General features: G+C 42.3%; 10 non-coding genes across 10 annotated transcripts; all 10 read left to right on the top strand.

The window, feature by feature from the left end:
• The first annotated feature begins 8,702 nt into the window (after window positions 1-8,702).
• trnas-gcu (transfer RNA serine (anticodon GCU)) lies at window positions 8,703-8,784 on the top strand. Its single transcript has one exon. It is a non-coding gene; the product is annotated as a tRNA-Ser (tRNA).
• A 981-nt stretch (window positions 8,785-9,765) lies between these two features.
• On the top strand, window positions 9,766-9,847 carry trnas-gcu (transfer RNA serine (anticodon GCU)). The gene has a single exon. It is a non-coding gene; the product is annotated as a tRNA-Ser (tRNA).
• Window positions 9,848-10,828: 981 nt separating this feature from the next.
• On the top strand, window positions 10,829-10,910 carry trnas-gcu (transfer RNA serine (anticodon GCU)). Its single transcript has one exon. It is a non-coding gene; the product is annotated as a tRNA-Ser (tRNA).
• Window positions 10,911-11,890: 980 nt separating this feature from the next.
• Window positions 11,891-11,972, top strand: trnas-gcu (transfer RNA serine (anticodon GCU)). Its single transcript has one exon. It is a non-coding gene; the product is annotated as a tRNA-Ser (tRNA).
• Window positions 11,973-13,199: 1,227 nt separating this feature from the next.
• Window positions 13,200-13,281, top strand: trnas-gcu (transfer RNA serine (anticodon GCU)). Its single transcript has one exon. It is a non-coding gene; the product is annotated as a tRNA-Ser (tRNA).
• A 980-nt stretch (window positions 13,282-14,261) lies between these two features.
• On the top strand, window positions 14,262-14,343 carry trnas-gcu (transfer RNA serine (anticodon GCU)). Its single transcript has one exon. It is a non-coding gene; the product is annotated as a tRNA-Ser (tRNA).
• Window positions 14,344-15,570: 1,227 nt separating this feature from the next.
• On the top strand, window positions 15,571-15,652 carry trnas-gcu (transfer RNA serine (anticodon GCU)). Its single transcript has one exon. It is a non-coding gene; the product is annotated as a tRNA-Ser (tRNA).
• Window positions 15,653-16,632: 980 nt separating this feature from the next.
• On the top strand, window positions 16,633-16,714 carry trnas-gcu (transfer RNA serine (anticodon GCU)). The gene has a single exon. It is a non-coding gene; the product is annotated as a tRNA-Ser (tRNA).
• Window positions 16,715-17,941: 1,227 nt separating this feature from the next.
• On the top strand, window positions 17,942-18,023 carry trnas-gcu (transfer RNA serine (anticodon GCU)). Its single transcript has one exon. It is a non-coding gene; the product is annotated as a tRNA-Ser (tRNA).
• Window positions 18,024-19,003: 980 nt separating this feature from the next.
• trnas-gcu (transfer RNA serine (anticodon GCU)) lies at window positions 19,004-19,085 on the top strand. Its single transcript has one exon. It is a non-coding gene; the product is annotated as a tRNA-Ser (tRNA).
• Window positions 19,086-19,106: the final 21 nt, after the last annotated feature.

Consider the following 19,106-nt stretch of genomic DNA (forward strand, 5'->3'; position numbering starts at 1 on the left):
AGATGTAAAACAGCCAAAAGACCAGCAGCTCTAACTGCAGCCAAAAGTGATTCTGCAAACTTCAACTCAGCGGGGAGGATGTATACAATTTCACGCCAAACTTTTCAGCAGCAGATTTTCCCCGCCACATGTTTCATTAATATCCCAAACTCCTGCGATGAGAGCAGGTTTGAGTCTGAAACTCTTCAAATCAGGCCAGTCTGTCATCGCCATGTTATCTGGAAAACAGCCCGCGATGACTGGCTGCATTTTAAGCCTTCAGCTCGGCGCAATTATGGGAAAAAGCATCAACATCAGATGGTGAAGGCCCCGGCTTTTGTCAGGAGCGCACGGTAAGTAGTCTTGTTTTGGAGCTTCAGTTTTTGCAGATTAGATTTGCAGACGAGATGAGTCGAGGCATTGATAGAAACATTCAGAGCAGCAGATTCCGTCTGGCCCAAGTCATGCGGGCTTGTCTGGACTAGTTAAAGGAAAGGGAGAGAGAGAGGAGGGACGCACCGCGGGCCCCAATCCCAATCACAGCCACGGAGGAGGCCCCCTTTCTCTAAACACAGTTTCTGCATTTACTCTTTGCCTTCCACAGCGTACCACACTCGTCTAAACAGATTCTAAATGTGTTACTCTGAGACTCTGAAACATGCAGCTGACACCAGTTATTTGCATTCAATAAAAAAAGAACATAACCTCCCCCTCCATCTGAGTTTAGTGTTTCAGGTCACTTAGGCTTACAACATATTTTCCATTTGGTAAAAAAAAAAAAAAGAGATTTTTGCTTTTTTCAAATGTGGAAAGATTGAGATTGTTTTGGTGTGACTTGTGCAAATCAACCACAGAACAAAAGCAAAAACAAATTAAAACTTAAATGGAAGTTTACAAATGTGCTACAGAGTGTTAGGGCCATGCTAAAAAAAATAAAGTTATAGTATCACAAGAATAAAGTTGTAATAATACAAGAGTAAAGTTGTATCAAATAGTGATGATGGTATGACTTTATTCTTGTAAAATTATGACTTTTTTCCTCATAATTTTATGGTTTTATGTTTTAATTTTTCTGAGTGTGACACTAATAGGCTTTGGTACAAATGCCCTCGGGGACAAAGATTTCTTTTTTTGGAGATTTGTTCTCTGGTGTGATGAGACAAAATAGTGTTTGGCCGTACTGACATGAAGGAAGAAGTGTGAGCACCATCTCAACTTTGAAGCACGGTGGTGGCACGATCATGTTTTGCTGCAGGAGGGACTGGTGCACTTTATACTTGAGAGAATCCAGCTCAATGGGAGAAATCCCAGACTGAGCAGTGAAGGGAAATGAGAATCGAGTGGAATTTCACAGGAAGGCAACCAGTAACAGAAAAGAGCATTAGGGAGGGTGTGAGCAGTGATTACGTGAGAATGATTGACATTCTCATTCTAAGACCCTCCTCCTGGTCCTGATTGGATGTTTCTTATGAGGAGTGGTGTGTTTTTGCAGATGGCAGTAGAAGCACAGGAAGAAGGCAGAGGAGTTGAACCTTTTTCACAAACTGTCTCGCACTACTGTATAATGTCATGACATAATATGTTGAAAAGCAACATATTTCTAATAAAAGTTACATACCCCAGCTTTAATGATTTAACAAGAGCGTGAAAAAAAGTTGCGTTTTTTTCCACCATCTCTGGTTTCAGCTGTATGTGCGTTTCGGTGTCGCCTCCCGCAGCTGATAGCCCGGCAGGCTGCAGGTTGATTTCCGTCAGCGCAGATCAAGCGCTGCGGCTCGGAGGCTCAGCTGCAGCTGTCGTGTCAGACAGTGACCCTGTGTATGCAGTTCATATCATGTGTCGGGACGCAGTGACAGCCTTGCGACTTCTGTGTCTCCGCGTCTTGGCCGCTCGTCGCCGAGCGGCCACATGTTTTGGGGGCTCCGTGCGATGTTTCTGCACCGTTTGCTTGCGCTTTTTGTGGTAAAAGGAGGTGAACCCTGCGGCCTGCGGGACGCTTGCTGTCCCACTGATTACACGTTCTTCGAGTCCAGCTGTTTGTCCAAAAAACCCTGCATCATAGTTGGAGCTTACGCGTTTCTTCCATGCCTTCTTTTCCTTTCAACATTTTTGAATTCCAGCAGATTCCCGTCTAGAGCGGGCTCGCGGTTTTTCTCTCTCTCTCTCCCTCTCTTGTGGTGACTCTGGAGGCCCAGGGCTAATCGGGCAGCGGCTCAGCATCGCCAAAAGTGCAACGTCACTTTCAAAACAAACATGCAGGCGACCCCTCCCTGCCCGCAGCAGCTGTGGCCGAGTCAGGCAGTCAGCGGGCAGTAGCCCGCCAAGGCGGACTCAGCCAGAACTAGTGTCCTGTCATCCCTTTGTGGGGAGAGACATGGCTCATTTGCGCCACAGCCAGTTCGCTTCTTCATGCACTATTTTCAACTTTGGTTCATGTGTTTCCATCGTTGGTATTTTCTCAACTCTGCTTCACCCAGCGAGTGTCAGGAAGCAGAACATCGGGTTCTCGGTAGCTGGAGCCGCGCTAACCCCCGTGGCCTATTAAAATGGCATTATTGGTTTGTCTCTCTGTCTGCGGGTCAGCCAGGAAAATTTATCCAGAATTGCCTTGAGGATTCTTATTATATTCTTATTAAACATTTATATGGTCCCCAAAGGATAATATTACGCTGCCTCTTGGTGTGGCATTGCTTCGACACTTCTACCAACTGCTGGGTCGTTTATTTGACCTAAACTCTGTTGTTATCCCTCGATCCCGCCACAGTTACATGAGTTCTGCTGGCAGCTTCTGACCTGGCAGTTTTACATGTAAACAAACGGATCCTTGAGTAGCTGAAATCCAACAATACTCTCTAAAACTTGCTGAAAACACAAAGTATACCTTGATATGGATTAATGCACACAGTGGAAACCAGCTTAGCACTCCTGCAGAACCAAATATCTGTATAATATAATACAGTCCTTCTTATATCTGCTCTTGGGGAGACAGCCAACCAGTTCCAAGGAAAATGAATGACCCTTCAGGACTGGCTGCTTTGGAGATGTTAGCAAGTAGCTTAAGTAGCATTGTAACTAGGTATTTCAGCTTCCCCCAGGTATGCTTTGCTAAGTCCAGAGGGTCTGGACTCTCAACTATTAAGAAGCGGTTGCTTCCTGGAGGCATGGACTCTGTTGAAGTTTTAAATGTTACCAAGTCGCTAACGTTTGGCCGTGGCCCGATTAGCATTTTCTTTCAAATCTGTTAGAAAAAAAAATCTATGAATAAAAAGTAAAATCGCAGTAAAATCTGCAAATATTTAGTTTTTAAGCTAATGATCATTCCGACATATCACAACACAAACCATGTAACATAAGTGACATGACAGACCATTAGAGCCATAAAGTGATTTGATTCAAATCGTTGAGTCTTTTCCATAGTCCTCTGCACTGGTGATGAACTAAGTCTTCATAGGCCAAAAAAGATGAACTCACAATGACTGCAGCTTTTCCTTTGGCAACAACGTGGAATTTAACACATTTTATTACCAACATTACCTCTTTCCTCTGTTGGGTCAGAGTAACATTTTATTCACGGTTCATAACATCTAATATGATGCTGTCAAATGTGAATAAGATCCACACAAAAAATGCAAACCTGCAAAGCCAAAGTTGCAGCTCTACACATTTTATTAAGGCCTTTTTTCTCTGTTGAATGTGGTGAGATGTAGATGCAAATACCGAGCTCTTAAAAGAGCCAAGTGGTTCTTGTCAAGGGTTTTTCCTGCCCTCCTTCATCCTCTTTCTGGTTGCGTTGAAATACCTCACTCGAACATCTTTACAACCGTTTCCCTTTAACAAGGTTTTAGAGGTGGTGAGTCCCATCTAGTTGCCAAGTTGCAAACCACAATAAGGAATTTCAGAGTCCAGTAAATCGATGCGATATGTCAAAGAAATGCATTCTTATTTCTGGCAATGCAAATTGATTAAAAGATTCTGGGGCGCAATTTCTAAAGAGCTGAGTGACGTGTTTCATGTAAAGATCAGATGTGACCCAGGTCTGTTTCTTCTTGGCCTCCCTTCAAAATCAGTCACTCTGACACAATCACACTTCAAACTTTGTGACAAATTATTGCTTCTGGGTAGAAGATGCATTTTAATTCATTGGATTAAGGATAAGCCACCAACTGTCACACAATGGTACAGAGAAATATTTAGGGTCTTCCCACATGAAAGGATTAGTGCGGTTCTTAAGGGTAATGAAAAACATTTCCTTGATATGTGGTCTCCTGTGCTTAGCTATCTACCTAAAGAGTTGATGCAACTTGTGATGAGAGGTCAGAATCCTATAAAGTGGAAGGTCTCACCAGGTCTTAACTAAAGAACACCCTCCTTTTGTATCACTATGCATCTTTCTTTTCCTTTGTCTTATCACCTGGCAAGGTATGTTTGTGTTGTTGACATGTCTATAAATGTCTGCTGACCATTGGATACATGATTTGACATAAATGTGATGTTGTACGGCGGCTTCCCCTTTCTTTTTCTTTTTTTTTGTTTGTTTTTTTTTGGGGGGGAATGGGGGGTTTTGTTTGTTTTTTGTTTTGTTTTGTTTCTCTTCTTCACATACTCATGTAAGGTTATAGGCAGTACATCATATGATGTTCTATTTTCTCTACTTGTGAAACATAAAACTAATAAAAATCTTTATAAAAAAAAAAGAAATGCATTCAGCTTGTGCCGAAAAGGTTGAGTGCATTAATACAATGCCGTAATAGCACTTTTGTTAATAAAAGAAAAAAGGAGTGAATTTTTGTCAAAATACTCTAAAATTTTGAGATGTTTTTTATGTTTTCAACATAAAAAACATTGAAATTTCTGAGCTCCAAAGTCTAAAAGTTGCTAAAACTCCAGAATTTTGAGTTTAATCTGAAAAATATTTAGAAAAAAAAGTTGACATTTCTGAACTCAAAAAGTAAAAAATGCTAAAATCAGATTTTGTTTTATTGAGAAATTTTCTCCAAACAAATGTAAAAAGAAAAACTTAAGTGTTTTTTTCTAGCAAAGGTATATATTCTGTATTTTGGAGGAAATTTCTGCTTACAAATTTTCGACTCTTGAAGCTCTCAAACTTTTTCTTATTATTATTTCTGGGATTGTTTGGAAAGTGTTGTTTTTTCTAGCATGTTAATTTCTCAAACTCAGAAATTTTCAAGTATTTTTCTTGGACATTTCTGAGATTAATCTCAGATTTTTTTTCTCTTAAATTTTCAACTTACTTGAAGGAAATTTCAAACTCAGAAATTTTCTTTTCTTTCCTTTTCTTTTTTTTTTTGCTACAATGGTCCTATAAGCTGTCCTACATTAAAGTCTTATTCATCATGGCGAGGATTTATTTCTGGGAGATAACGGCGCATTTCGACATGACTCCGCAGAAGGGCGCGGTTCTCTGGACAAGTGACGCCTTGCTCTACTACTGACTCGAACCAAGGTGGAAACGCTCGTCCTCCTGCTTGCCTGGCAGTCTGTTTGTCCTTGGTCTAAAGTGAGCAGGGTTTCAGAAATGCTGCGGTCATCGTCCATCTATGGCCTCAATGTTGGGAAATGAATGGAGGTTTGTCGGGCAGCCTTGCTGGGAACAGAATGATGTGTGTTCCCACTTTAAACTTTGGCGTTTACGCCACATCCAAAACCAAGATCGTGTACGCGAGCGGCAGGAGCAGGCTTGTTTATCTCCAGACTGACATAATGACGTAATTAGTGCTCTTTTTTTTTATACCTCCGCTTTCTGTCTCGCGCACACAAATGAGACGTCTGAGCCCAGCCAGACGTCGCAGCTGACCTGAGACGAGGCCATATGAACCCAATTTTCTCCCACAGAAAACTCCCCCTGCCCCCTCCACACACCCCAGAAGATGCAACAACAACCAAAAAATTCATGCTGACGTGTACAGAGAGGAAGGAAATAAATAAAACACAAACAAGCGGGAGGCAATGCGATTAGATGAAACGCCGGTTGGAGGGCAGGCCGCTGGAATTTGGCACATCTGTTGCTTTGGCACGGATCTCAGTGTTTTACGGCACTGGAGACGAACACGAGCCTGGCTCTGAAGGTTAGCTACAAACACATTTATCAATTCTAGGAATTTTTTTTTTTTTTTTTTTACAAACAACATCGTCCAAACTTATTGTAGTAAAGGTGTACTGGAAAAAATAATAGCCCCAACTTAAAAAAATCTAATTGGTCACAAGTAATTGTGCCAAACTATTTACGTTACGTTTACATTTGTTTGACATGACCACTTAATAAACCTAATAAATGAAGTTGGATAAACTTAATTTGATTACTTGTGACCAATTAACACAATACATTTAGGTTGCTCTGATTTTTCAACATATGTAAGAAGCCTGGGCTTAAATATACTTTTATATTTAAAAGTACACCAGTCTTTTATATACACCAAAAGACTTGAAATCCAATCAGAATTTCGAATTTAATAAAATCCCCACGTTTATATTTTGTGTTTTGAACCATTTCTGTGTTCATCTGGATTTTAATCATTACCTTCTTGACAGACCCAATTAGATCCCACTTTCAGTTTCCCAGTAAAGACCGCCAGATTTCTTTTATGATGCCTCAAAGAGTTCATGATACTATGCAGTCTGATAACATTCCCAGAGAAGAGAAACCAGCCCACAGCATCACTGTACACTTTGCATGGGGTTCTTTTCCATTTAATAATCATTTTGTTTTTAAAGCCACACTGTCCTGCTAGCTGTGTAAATGGACTGAACTTATAAAGCTCTTTTCCAGTCATTTTGACCACTCAAAGCACTTTACACTAGAGCCACATTCACCCATTCGCACTCACATTTATACACCAATATGCAGATCGGTAGGCAATTTGGGGTTAGGTGCCTTGCCCAGGGGCACATTGACATGGCAGGAGGAAGCTGGAATCGAACCTACAACCTTCTGATCACAAGACAACTACTCTTGCTCTTACTACTTACTCTTACCAGAGAGCCACAGTCACCCCAGTTATAAGAACTGAAAACCAGCGATCAGGCCTGAAACCTGGGAGTAGTGATGGACTCTGACCTGAACCTTCAGAGCCACATTAAGACAGTCACAAAGTCAGCCTTCTATCACCTGAAGAACATCTCCAGGATTAGAGGGCTTATGTCTCAGCACAATCTAGAGAAACTCATCCATGCGTTTATCTTTAGCCGCATTGATTACTGCAACAGCGTCTTCACATGTCTGTCCAATAAATCAATCAAATAGCTGCAGCTGATCCAGTACTCTGCTGCTTGTGTTCTGACTAAAACCAGGAAGATAGAGCACATAACACCAGTTTAAAGTCCATACACTGGCTCCCTGTAGCTCAGAGAATAGACTTTAAAATACTGTTGTTAGTTTATAAATCACTAAGCGGGTTAGCACCAAAATACATTAAAGATCCGTTGTTGCTGTACCAACCATCTACACCAGGGTGGGCAACTCCAGGCCTCGAGGGCCGGTCCCCTGCAACGTTTAGATGCATCTCTACTTCAACACACCTGAGTCAAATAATGAGGTTGTTAACAGGACTCTGTAGAACTTGACTGCACTTAGGGGGTGATTCAGCTATTGGATTCAAGTGTGTTGGACAAGAGTATGACAAAGGAGGATTTTGTATTGTTCATGGTTGAGGTTGTTAACTGCACTGCTCAAACACAAAGAAAAGTGGAAAAAATTCAAATAGTGAAGGAAGCCCAAAAGTATCTTGAATGTAAGAATGTTAATTGGGAAATAATTAAGGAAAAATTAAATGAGACAATCTTTTCAACCTCAATCATGCAGTGGTGGCCCATATACTTTATGATTGTTATTGTCCAGTGGAATGCAAGAAGTCTCATTATTAATGGTCTAGAGTTTAAGAAATATATTTCAGATTTGACAGTTAAACCTCATTTGATTTGCATTCAAGAAACGTGGCTTAAACCCCAACTGGATTTCATAATTCCTGGGTATACATCAATTACAAATGATAGAAAGGAAAGACAAGGTGGGGGAGTGGCAACTATTGTACAAGATGGTATAAGATATAAAGTGGAATCATCAATAGGGGAGAATTAAGAATCAATAGTTAAGATTTGGATAGGAAATGGTCAAATGTCTGTGATAAATGTTTATAATGCTAACAAGAAGTTGTCCATTCAAGAGCTCAATGAAGTAAATGAACAAAATGTAGGTAAGACTGTATGGTGTGGTGATTTCAATTATAATATTTTATGGGGGAGTCTTAATACAGATGCAAATGGTTTGGTGATTGAAGAATTTTTTGAGATACATTCACTGGTTAGAGTTAACGATGGTAGCTCTATTAGATAATTCCCCACACAGGTCCAAGAAAAAGGATTGAAAAATCTCACGATTTTCAGGAAATTGTATTCAAAAGAACATCAAAGGAGCTCTGTGTAAACCCTTTACCCAGTCTACAACAGATTGTACTACTTGTCAAAATGCTCAATCTTAAATGAAAAGTCCAAGCTACCGTGTCAAGGACGTTCTGGAGAATGCGGGCATCGATCCCGCTACTTCTCGCATGCGAAGCGAGCGCTCTACCACTTGAGCTAATTCCCCACACTTTGCAAGGAAAATTAATCAGAAAACCTCAGGGTTTTAAGTAGGGTCCGTTCCAACGACCATCCAGACTTCTGTGCAAAGCTTGATTGTCTCTCCTTCAGTAAGTGACAGATACAAGGACGAGGTGGCCGAGTGGTTAAGGCGATGGACTGCTAATCCATTGTGCTCTGCATGCGTGGGTTCGAATCCCATCCTCGTTGGAAGATTTAGGTTGTGAAGTGGCCTTGGAAACTTTGTCTTTGGTACTGGTCTACTATGTACAGTTGAAAAATGATCACACTGGCATCTATAAGCCTTGGTCAAGGCTATGTTGCTTATTCTTTCAATTCTGGCATGTACTCTCATGATAAAGACTAAAGAACCAAAATGTCATAAAATGCATTTTGGCACTCAGTCATGCACATAGACTCTGGAGGGAGACTTGAGTACTACACAAGATTCTTGATCATCCATGATGGGACAGTTAAATGACTGAGCACTACAGACAAGAACATTCTGGAGAATGCAGGCATCGATCCCGCTACTTCTCGCATGCAAAGCAAGCGCTCTACCACTTGAGCTAATTCCCCACACATGCCCAAGATAAAGGTTTGAAAAATCTCATGATTTTCAGGAAATTGTATTCAAAAGAACATCAAAGGAGCTCTGTGTAAATCCTTACCCAGTCTACAACAGATTGTGGTACATGTCAAAATACTCGATCTTAAACGAAAAGTCCAATCTACCGTGAAAAGGACATTCTGGAGAATGCGGGCATCGATCCCGCTACTTCTCGCATGCTAAGCGAGCGCTCTACCACTTGAGCTAATTCCCCACACAGCTCCAAGAAAAATGTTTGAAAAATCTCACGATTTTCAGGAAATTGTATTCAAAAGAACATCAAAGGAGCTCTGTGTAAACCCTTTACCCAGTCTATAACAGATTGTACTACTTGTCAAAATGCTCAATCTTAAATGAAAAGTTCAAGCTACCGTGTCAAGGACGTTCTGGAGAATGCGGGCATTGATCCCGCTACTTCTCGCATGCGTAGCGAGCGCTCTACCACTTGAGCTAATTCCCCACACTTTGCAAGGAAAATTAATCAGAAAACCTCAGGGTTTTAAGTAGGGTCCGTTCCAACGACCATCCAGACTTCTGTGCAAAGCTTGATTGTCTCTCCTTCAGTAAGTGACAGAAACAAGGACGAGGTGGCCGAGTGGTTAAGGTGATGGACTGCTAATCCATTGTGCTCTGCATGCGTGGGTTCGAATCCCATCCTCGTCGGAAGATTTAGGTTGTGAAGTGGCCTTGGAAACTTTGTCTTTGGTACTGGTCTACTATGTACAGTTGAAAAACGATCACACTGGCATCTATAAGCCTTGGTCAAGGCTATGTTGCTTATTCTTTCAATTCTGGCATGTACTCTCATGATGAAGACTAAAGAACCAAAATGTCATAAAATGCATTTTGGCACTCAGTCATGCACATAGACTCTGGAGGGAGACTTGAGTACTACACAAGATTCTTGATCATCCATGATGGGACAGTTAAATGACTGAGCACTACAGACAAGAACATTCTGGAGAATGCGGGCATCGATCCCGCTACTTCTCGCATGCAAAGCGAGCGCTCTACCACTTGAGCTAATTCCCCACACAGCTCCAAGAAAAAGGTTTGAAAAATCTCACGATTTTCAGGAAATTGTATTCAAAAGAACATCAAAGGAGCTCTGTGTAAATCCTTACCCAGTCTACAACAGATTGTGGTACATGTCAAAATACTCGATCTTAAACGAAAAGTCCAATCTACCGTGAAAAGGACATTCTGGAGAATGCGGGCATCGATCCCGCTACTTCTCGCATGCTAAGCGAGCGCTCTACCTCTTGAGCTAATTCCCCACACATGCCCAAGATAAAGGTTTGAAAAATCTCATGATTTTCAGGAAATTGTATTCAAAAGAACATCAAAGGAGCTCTGTGTAAACCCTTTACCCAGTCTACAACAGATTGTACTACTTGTCAAAATGCTCAATCTTAAATGAAAAGTCCAAGCTACCGTGTCAAGGACGTTGTGGAGAATGCGGGCATCGATCCCGCTACTTCTCGCATGCGAAGCGAGCGCTCTACCACTTGAGCTAATTCCCCACACTTTGCAAGGAAAATTAATCAGAAAACCTCAGGGTTTTAAGTAGGGTCCGTTCCAACGACCATCCAGACTTCTGTGCAAAGCTTGATTGTCTCTCCTTCAGTAAGTGACAGAAACAAGGACGAGGTGGCCGAGTGGTTAAGGCAATGGACTGCTAATCCATTGTGCTCTGCATGCGTGGGTTCGAATCCCATCCTCGTCGGAAGATTTAGGTTGTGAAGTGGCCTTGGAAACTTTGTCTTTGGTACTGGTCTACTATGTACAGTTGAAAAATGATCACACTGGCATCTATAAGCCTTGGTCAAGGCTATGTTGCTTATTCTTTCAATTCTGGCATGTACTCTCATGATGAAGACTAAAGAACCAAAATGTCATAAAATGCATTTTGGCACTCAGTCATGCACATAGACTCTGGAGGGAGACTTGAGTACTACACAAGATTCTTGATCATCCGTGATGGGACAGTTAAATGACTGAGCACTACAGACAAGAACATTCTGGAGAATGCGGGCATCGATCCCACTACTTCTCGCATGCAAAGCGAGCGCTCTACCACTTGAGCTAATTCCCCACACAGCTCCAAGAAAAAGGTTTGAAAAATCTCACGATTTTCAGGAAATTGTATTCAACAGAACATCAAAGGAGCTCTGTGTAAATCCTTACCCAGTCTACAACAGATTGTGGTACATGTCAAAATACTCGATCTTAAACGAAAAGTCCAATCTACCATGAAAAGGACATTCTGGAGAATGCGGGCATCGATCCCGCTACTTCTCGCATGCTAAGCGAGCGCTCTACCACTTGAGCTAATTCCCCACACAGCTCCAAGAAAAAGGTTTGAAAAATCTCACGATTTTCAGGAAATTGTATTCAAAAGAAAATCAAAGGAGCTCTGTGTAAATCCTTACCCAGTCTACAACAGATTGTGGTACATGTCAAACTACTCGATCTTAAACGAAAAGTCCAATCTACCGTGAAAAGGACATTCTGGAGAATGCGGGCATCGATCCCGCTACTTCTCGCATGCGAAGCGAGCGCTCTACCACTTGAGCTAACTCCCCACACTTTGCAAGTAAAATTAATCAGAAAACCTCAGGGTTTTAAGTGGGGTCCGTTCCAACGACCATCCAGACTTCTGTGCAAAGCTTGATTGTCTCTCCTTCAGTAAGTGACAGAAACAAGGACGAGGTGGCCGAGTGGTTAAGGCGATGGACTGCTAATCCATTGTGCTCTGCATGCGTGGGTTCGAATCCCATCCTCGTCGGAAGATTTAGGTTGTGAAGTGGCCTTGGAAACTTTGTCTTTGGTACTGGTCTACTATGTACAGTTGAAAAACGATCACACTGGCATCTATAAGCCTTGGTCAAGGCTATGTTGCTTATTCTTTCAATTCTGGCATGTACTCTCATGATGAAGACTAAAGAACCAAAATGTCATAAAATGCATTTTGGCACTCAGTCATGCACATAGACTCTGGAGGGAGACTTGAGTACTACACAAGATTCTTGATCATCTGTGATGGGATAGTTAAATGACTGAGCACTACAGACAAGAACATTCTGGAGAATGCAGGCATCGATCCCGCTACTTCTCGCATGCAAAGCAAGCGCTCTACCACTTGAGCTAATTCCCCACACATGCCCAAGATAAAGGTTTGAAAAATCTCATGATTTTCAGGAAATTGTATTCAAAAGAACATCAAAGGAGCTCTGTGTAAACCCTTTACCCAGTCTACAACAGATTGTACTACTTGTCAAAATGCTCAATCTTAAATGAAAAGTCCAAGCTACCGTGAAAAGGACATTCTGGAGAATGCGGGCATCGATCCTGCTACTTCTCGCATGCTAAGCGAGCGCTCTACCACTTGAGCTAATTCCCCACACAGCTCCAAGAAAAAGGTTTGAAAAATCTCACGATTTTCAGGAAATTGTATTCAAAAGAAAATCAAAGGAGCTCTGTGTAAATCCTTACCCAGTCTACAACAGATTGTGGTACATGTCAAACTACTCGATCTTAAACGAAAAGTCCAATCTACCGTGAAAAGGACATTCTGGAGAATGCGGGCATCGATCCCGCTACTTCTCGCATGCTAAGCGAGCGCTCTACCTCTTGAGCTAATTCCCCACACATGCCCAAGATAAAGGTTTGAAAAATCTCATGATTTTCAGGAAATTGTATTCAAAAGAACATCAAAGGAGCTCTGTGTAAACCCTTTACCCAGTCTACAACAGATTGTACTACTTGTCAAAATGCTCAATCTTAAATGAAAAGTCCAAGCTACCGTGTCAAGGACGTTGTGGAGAATGCGGGCATCGATCCCGCTACTTCTCGCATGCGAAGCGAGCGCTCTACCACTTGAGCTAATTCCCCACACTTTGCAAGGAAAATTAATCAGAAAACCTCAGGGTTTTAAGTAGGGTCCGTTCCAACGACCATCCAGACTTCTGTGCAAAGCTTGATTGTCTCTCCTTCAGTAAGTGACAGAAACAAGGACGAGGTGGCCGAGTGGTTAAGGCAATGGACTGCTAATCCATTGTGCTCTGCATGCGTGGGTTCGAATCCCATCCTCGTCGGAAGATTTAGGTTGTGAAGTGGCCTTGGAAACTTTGTCTTTGGTACTGGTCTACTATGTACAGTTGAAAAATGATCACACTGGCATCTATAAGCCTTGGTCAAGGCTATGTTGCTTATTCTTTCAATTCTGGCATGTACTCTCATGATGAAGACTAAAGAACCAAAATGTCATAAAATGCATTTTGGCACTCAGTCATGCACATAGACTCTGGAGGGAGACTTGAGTACTACACAAGATTCTTGATCATCCGTGATGGGACAGTTAAATGACTGAGCACTACAGACAAGAACATTCTGGAGAATGCGGGCATCGATCCCACTACTTCTCGCATGCAAAGCGAGCGCTCTACCACTTGAGCTAATTCCCCACACAGCTCCAAGAAAAAGGTTTGAAAAATCTCACGATTTTCAGGAAATTGTATTCAACAGAACATCAAAGGAGCTCTGTGTAAATCCTTACCCAGTCTACAACAGATTGTGGTACATGTCAAAATACTCGATCTTAAACGAAAAGTCCAATCTACCATGAAAAGGACATTCTGGAGAATGCGGGCATCGATCCCGCTACTTCTCGCATGCTAAGCGAGCGCTCTACCACTTGAGCTAATTCCCCACACAGCTCCAAGAAAAAGGTTTGAAAAATCTCACGATTTTCAGGAAATTGTATTCAAAAGAAAATCAAAGGAGCTCTGTGTAAATCCTTACCCAGTCTACAACAGATTGTGGTACATGTCAAACTACTCGATCTTAAACGAAAAGTCCAATCTACCGTGAAAAGGACATTCTGGAGAATGCGGGCATCGATCCCGCTACTTCTCGCATGCGAAGCGAGCGCTCTACCACTTGAGCTAACTCCCCACACTTTGCAAGTAAAATTAATCAGAAAACCTCAGGGTTTTAAGTGGGGTCCGTTCCAACGACCATCCAGACTTCTGTGCAAAGCTTGATTGTCTCTCCTTCAGTAAGTGACAGAAACAAGGACGAGGTGGCCGAGTGGTTAAGGCGATGGACTGCTAATCCATTGTGCTCTGCATGCGTGGGTTCGAATCCCATCCTCGTCGGAAGATTTAGGTTGTGAAGTGGCCTTGGAAACTTTGTCTTTGGTACTGGTCTACTATGTACAGTTGAAAAACGATCACACTGGCATCTATAAGCCTTGGTCAAGGCTATGTTGCTTATTCTTTCAATTCTGGCATGTACTCTCATGATGAAGACTAAAGAACCAAAATGTCATAAAATGCATTTTGGCACTCAGTCATGCACATAGACTCTGGAGGGAGACTTGAGTACTACACAAGATTCTTGATCATCTGTGATGGGATAGTTAAATGACTGAGCACTACAGACAAGAACATTCTGGAGAATGCAGGCATCGATCCCGCTACTTCTCGCATGCAAAGCAAGCGCTCTACCACTTGAGCTAATTCCCCACACATGCCCAAGATAAAGGTTTGAAAAATCTCATGATTTTCAGGAAATTGTATTCAAAAGAACATCAAAGGAGCTCTGTGTAAACCCTTTACCCAGTCTACAACAGATTGTACTACTTGTCAAAATGCTCAATCTTAAATGAAAAGTCCAAGCTACCGTGAAAAGGACATTCTGGAGAATGCGGGCATCGATCCTGCTACTTCTCGCATGCTAAGCGAGCGCTCTACCACTTGAGCTAATTCCCCACACAGCTCCAAGAAAAAGGTTTGAAAAATCTCACGATTTTCAGGAAATTGTATTCAAAAGAAAATCAAAGGAGCTCTGTGTAAATCCTTACCCAGTCTACAACAGATTGTGGTACATGTCAAACTACTCGATCTTAAACGAAAAGTCCAATCTACCGTGAAAAGGACATTCTGGAGAATGCGGGCATCGATCCCGCTACTTCTCGCATGCTAAGCGAGCGCTCTACCTCTTGAGCTAATTCCCCACACATGCCCAAGATAAAGGTTTGAAAAATCTCATGATTTTCAGGAAATTGTATTCAAAAGAACATCAAAGGAGCTCTGTGTAAACCCTTTACCCAGTCTACAACAGATTGTACTACTTGTCAAAATGCTCAATCTTAAATGAAAAGTCCAAGCTACCGTGTCAAGGACGTTGTGGAGAATGCGGGCATCGATCCCGCTACTTCTCGCATGCGAAGCGAGTGCTCTACCACTTGAGCTAATTCCCCACACTTTGCAAGGAAAATTAATCAGAAAACCTCAGGGTTTTAAGTAGGGTCCGTTCCAACGACCATCCAGACTTCTGTGCAAAGCTTGATTGTCTCTCCTTCAGTAAGTGACAGAAACAAGGACGAGGTGGCCGAGTGGTTAAGGCAATGGACTGCTAATCCATTGTGCTCTGCATGCGTGGGTTCGAATCCCATCCTCGTCGGAAGATTTAGGTTGTGAAGTGGCCTTGGAAACTTTGTCTTTGGTACTGGTCTACTATGTACAGTTGAAAAATGATCACACTGGCATCTATAAGCCTTGGTCAAGGCTATGTTGCTTATTCTTTCAATTCTGGCATGTACTCTCATGATGAAGACTAAAGAACCAAAATGTCATAAAATGCATTTTGGCACTCAGTCATGCACATAGACTCTGGAGGGAGACTTGAGTACTACACAAGATTCTTGATCATCCGTGATGGGACAGTTAAATGACTGAGCACTACAGACAAGAACATTCTGGAGAATGCGGGCATCGATCCCACTACTTCTCGCATGCAAAGCGAGCGCTCTACCACTTGAGCTAATTCCCCACACAGCTCCAAGAAAAAGGTTTGAAAAATCTCACGATTTTCAGGAAATTGTATTCAACAGAACATCAAAGGAGCTCTGTGTAAATCCTTACCCAGTCTACAACAGATTGTGGTACATGTCAAAATACTCGATCTTAAACGAAAAGTCCAATCTACCATGAAAAGGACATTCTGGAGAATGCGGGCATCGATCCCGCTACTTCTCGCATGCTAAGCGAGCGCTCTACCACTTGAGCTAATTCCCCACACAGCTCCAAGAAAAAGGTTTGAAAAATCTCACGATTTTCAGGAAATTGTATTCAAAAGAAAATCAAAGGAGCTCTGTGTAAATCCTTACCCAGTCTACAACAGATTGTGGTACATGTCAAACTACTCGATCTTAAACGAAAAGTCCAATCTACCGTGAAAAGGACATTCTGGAGAATGCGGGCATCGATCCCGCTACTTCTCGCATGCGAAGCGAGCGCTCTACCACTTGAGCTAACTCCCCACACTTTGCAAGTAAAATTAATCAGAAAACCTCAGGGTTTTAAGTGGGGTCCGTTCCAACGACCATCCAGACTTCTGTGCAAAGCTTGATTGTCTCTCCTTCAGTAAGTGACAGAAACAAGGACGAGGTGGCCGAGTGGTTAAGGCGATGGACTGCTAATCCATTGTGCTCTGCATGCGTGGGTTCGAATCCCATCCTCGTCGGAAGATTTAGGTTGTGAAGTGGCCTTGGAAACTTTGTCTTTGGTACTGGTCTACTATGTACAGTTGAAAAACGATCACACTGGCATCTATAAGCCTTGGTCAAGGCTATGTTGCTTATTCTTTCAATTCTGGCATGTACTCTCATGATGAAGACTAAAGAACCAAAATGTCATAAAATGCATTTTGGCACTCAGTCATGCACATAGACTCTGGAGGGAGACTTGAGTACTACACAAGATTCTTGATCATCTGTGATGGGATAGTTAAATGACTGAGCACTACAGACAAGAACATTCTGGAGAATGCAGGCATCGATCCCGCTACTTCTCGCATGCAAAGCAAGCGCTCTACCACTTGAGCTAATTCCCCACACATGCCCAAGATAAAGGTTTGAAAAATCTCATGATTTTCAGGAAATTGTATTCAAAAGAACATCAAAGGAGCTCTGTGTAAACCCTTTACCCAGTCTACAACAGATTGTACTACTTGTCAAAATGCTCAATCTTAAATGAAAAGTCCAAGCTACCGTGAAAAGGACATTCTGGAGAATGCGGGCATCGATCCTGCTACTTCTCGCATGCTAAGCGAGCGCTCTACCACTTGAGCTAATTCCCCACACAGCTCCAAGAAAAAGGTTTGAAAAATCTCACGATTTTCAGGAAATTGTATTCAAAAGAAAATCAAAGGAGCTCTGTGTAAATCCTTACCCAGTCTACAACAGATTGTGGTACATGTCAAACTACTCGATCTTAAACGAAAAGTCCAATCTACCGTGAAAAGGACATTCTGGAGAATGCGGGCATCGATCCCGCTACTTCTCGCATGCTAAGCGAGCGCTCTACCTCTTGAGCTAATTCCCCACACATGCCCAAGATAAAGGTTTGAAAAATCTCATGATTTTCAGGAAATTGTATTCAAAAGAACATCAAAGGAGCTCTGTGTAAACCCTTTACCCAGTCTACAACAGATTGTACTACTTGTCAAAATGCTCAATCTTAAATGAAAAGTCCAAGCTACCGTGTCAAGGACGTTGTGGAGAATGCGGGCATCGATCCCGCTACTTCTCGCATGCGAAGCGAGTGCTCTACCACTTGAGCTAATTCCCCACACTTTGCAAGGAAAATTAATCAGAAAACCTCAGGGTTTTAAGTAGGGTCCGTTCCAACGACCATCCAGACTTCTGTGCAAAGCTTGATTGTCTCTCCTTCAGTAAGTGACAGAAACAAGGACGAGGTGGCCGAGTGGTTAAGGCAATGGACTGCTAATCCATTGTGCTCTGCATGCGTGGGTTCGAATCCCATCCTCGTCGGAAGATTTAGGTTGTGAAGTGGCCTTGGAAACTTTGTCTTTGGTACTGGTCTACTATGTACAGTTGAAAAATGATCACACTGGCATCTATAAGCCTTGGTCAAGGCTATGTTGCTTATTCTTTCAATTCTGGCATGTACTCTCATGATGAAGACTAAAGAACCAAAATGTCATAAAATGCATTTTGGCACTCAGTCATGCACATAGACTCTGGAGGGAGACTTGAGTACTACACAAGATTCTTGATCATCCGTGATGGGACAGTTAAATGACTGAGCACTACAGACAAGAACATTCTGGAGAATGCGGGCATCGATCCCACTACTTCTCGCATGCAAAGCGAGCGCTCTACCACTTGAGCTAATTCCCCACACAGCTCCAAGAAAAAGGTTTGAAAAATCTCACGATTTTCAGGAAATTGTATTCAACAGAACATCAAAGGAGCTCTGTGTAAATCCTTACCCAGTCTACAACAGATTGTGGTACATGTCAAAATACTCGATCTTAAACGAAAAGTCCAATCTACCATGAAAAGGACATTCTGGAGAATGCGGGCATCGATCCCGCTACTTCTCGCATGCTAAGCGAGCGCTCTACCACTTGAGCTAATTCCCCACACAGCTCCAAGAAAAAGGTTTGAAAAATCTCACGATTTTCAGGAAATTGTATTCAAAAGAAAATCAAAGGAGCTCTGTGTAAATCCTTACCCAGTCTACAACAGATTGTGGTACATGTCAAACTACTCGATCTTAAACGAAAAGTCCAATCTACCGTGAAAAGGACATTCTGGAGAATGCGGGCATCGATCCCGCTACTTCTCGCATGCGAAGCGAGCGCTCTACCACTTGAGCTAACTCCCCACACTTTGCAAGTAAAATTAATCAGAAAACCTCAGGGTTTTAAGTGGGGTCCGTTCCAACGACCATCCAGACTTCTGTGCAAAGCTTGATTGTCTCTCCTTCAGTAAGTGCCAGAAACAAGGACGAGGTGGCCGAGTTGTTAAGGTGATGGACTGCTAATCCATTGTGCTCTGCATGCGTGGGTTCGAATCCCATCCTCGTCGGAAGATTTAGGTTGTGAAGTG

The sequence above is a fragment of the Poecilia mexicana genome, unplaced genomic scaffold (genome assembly GCF_051168715.1).
Source record: "Poecilia mexicana isolate PSO_F unplaced genomic scaffold, ASM5116871v1 scaffold_10, whole genome shotgun sequence".
In the NCBI taxonomy this organism is placed as follows: domain Eukaryota; kingdom Metazoa; phylum Chordata; class Actinopteri; order Cyprinodontiformes; family Poeciliidae; genus Poecilia; species Poecilia mexicana.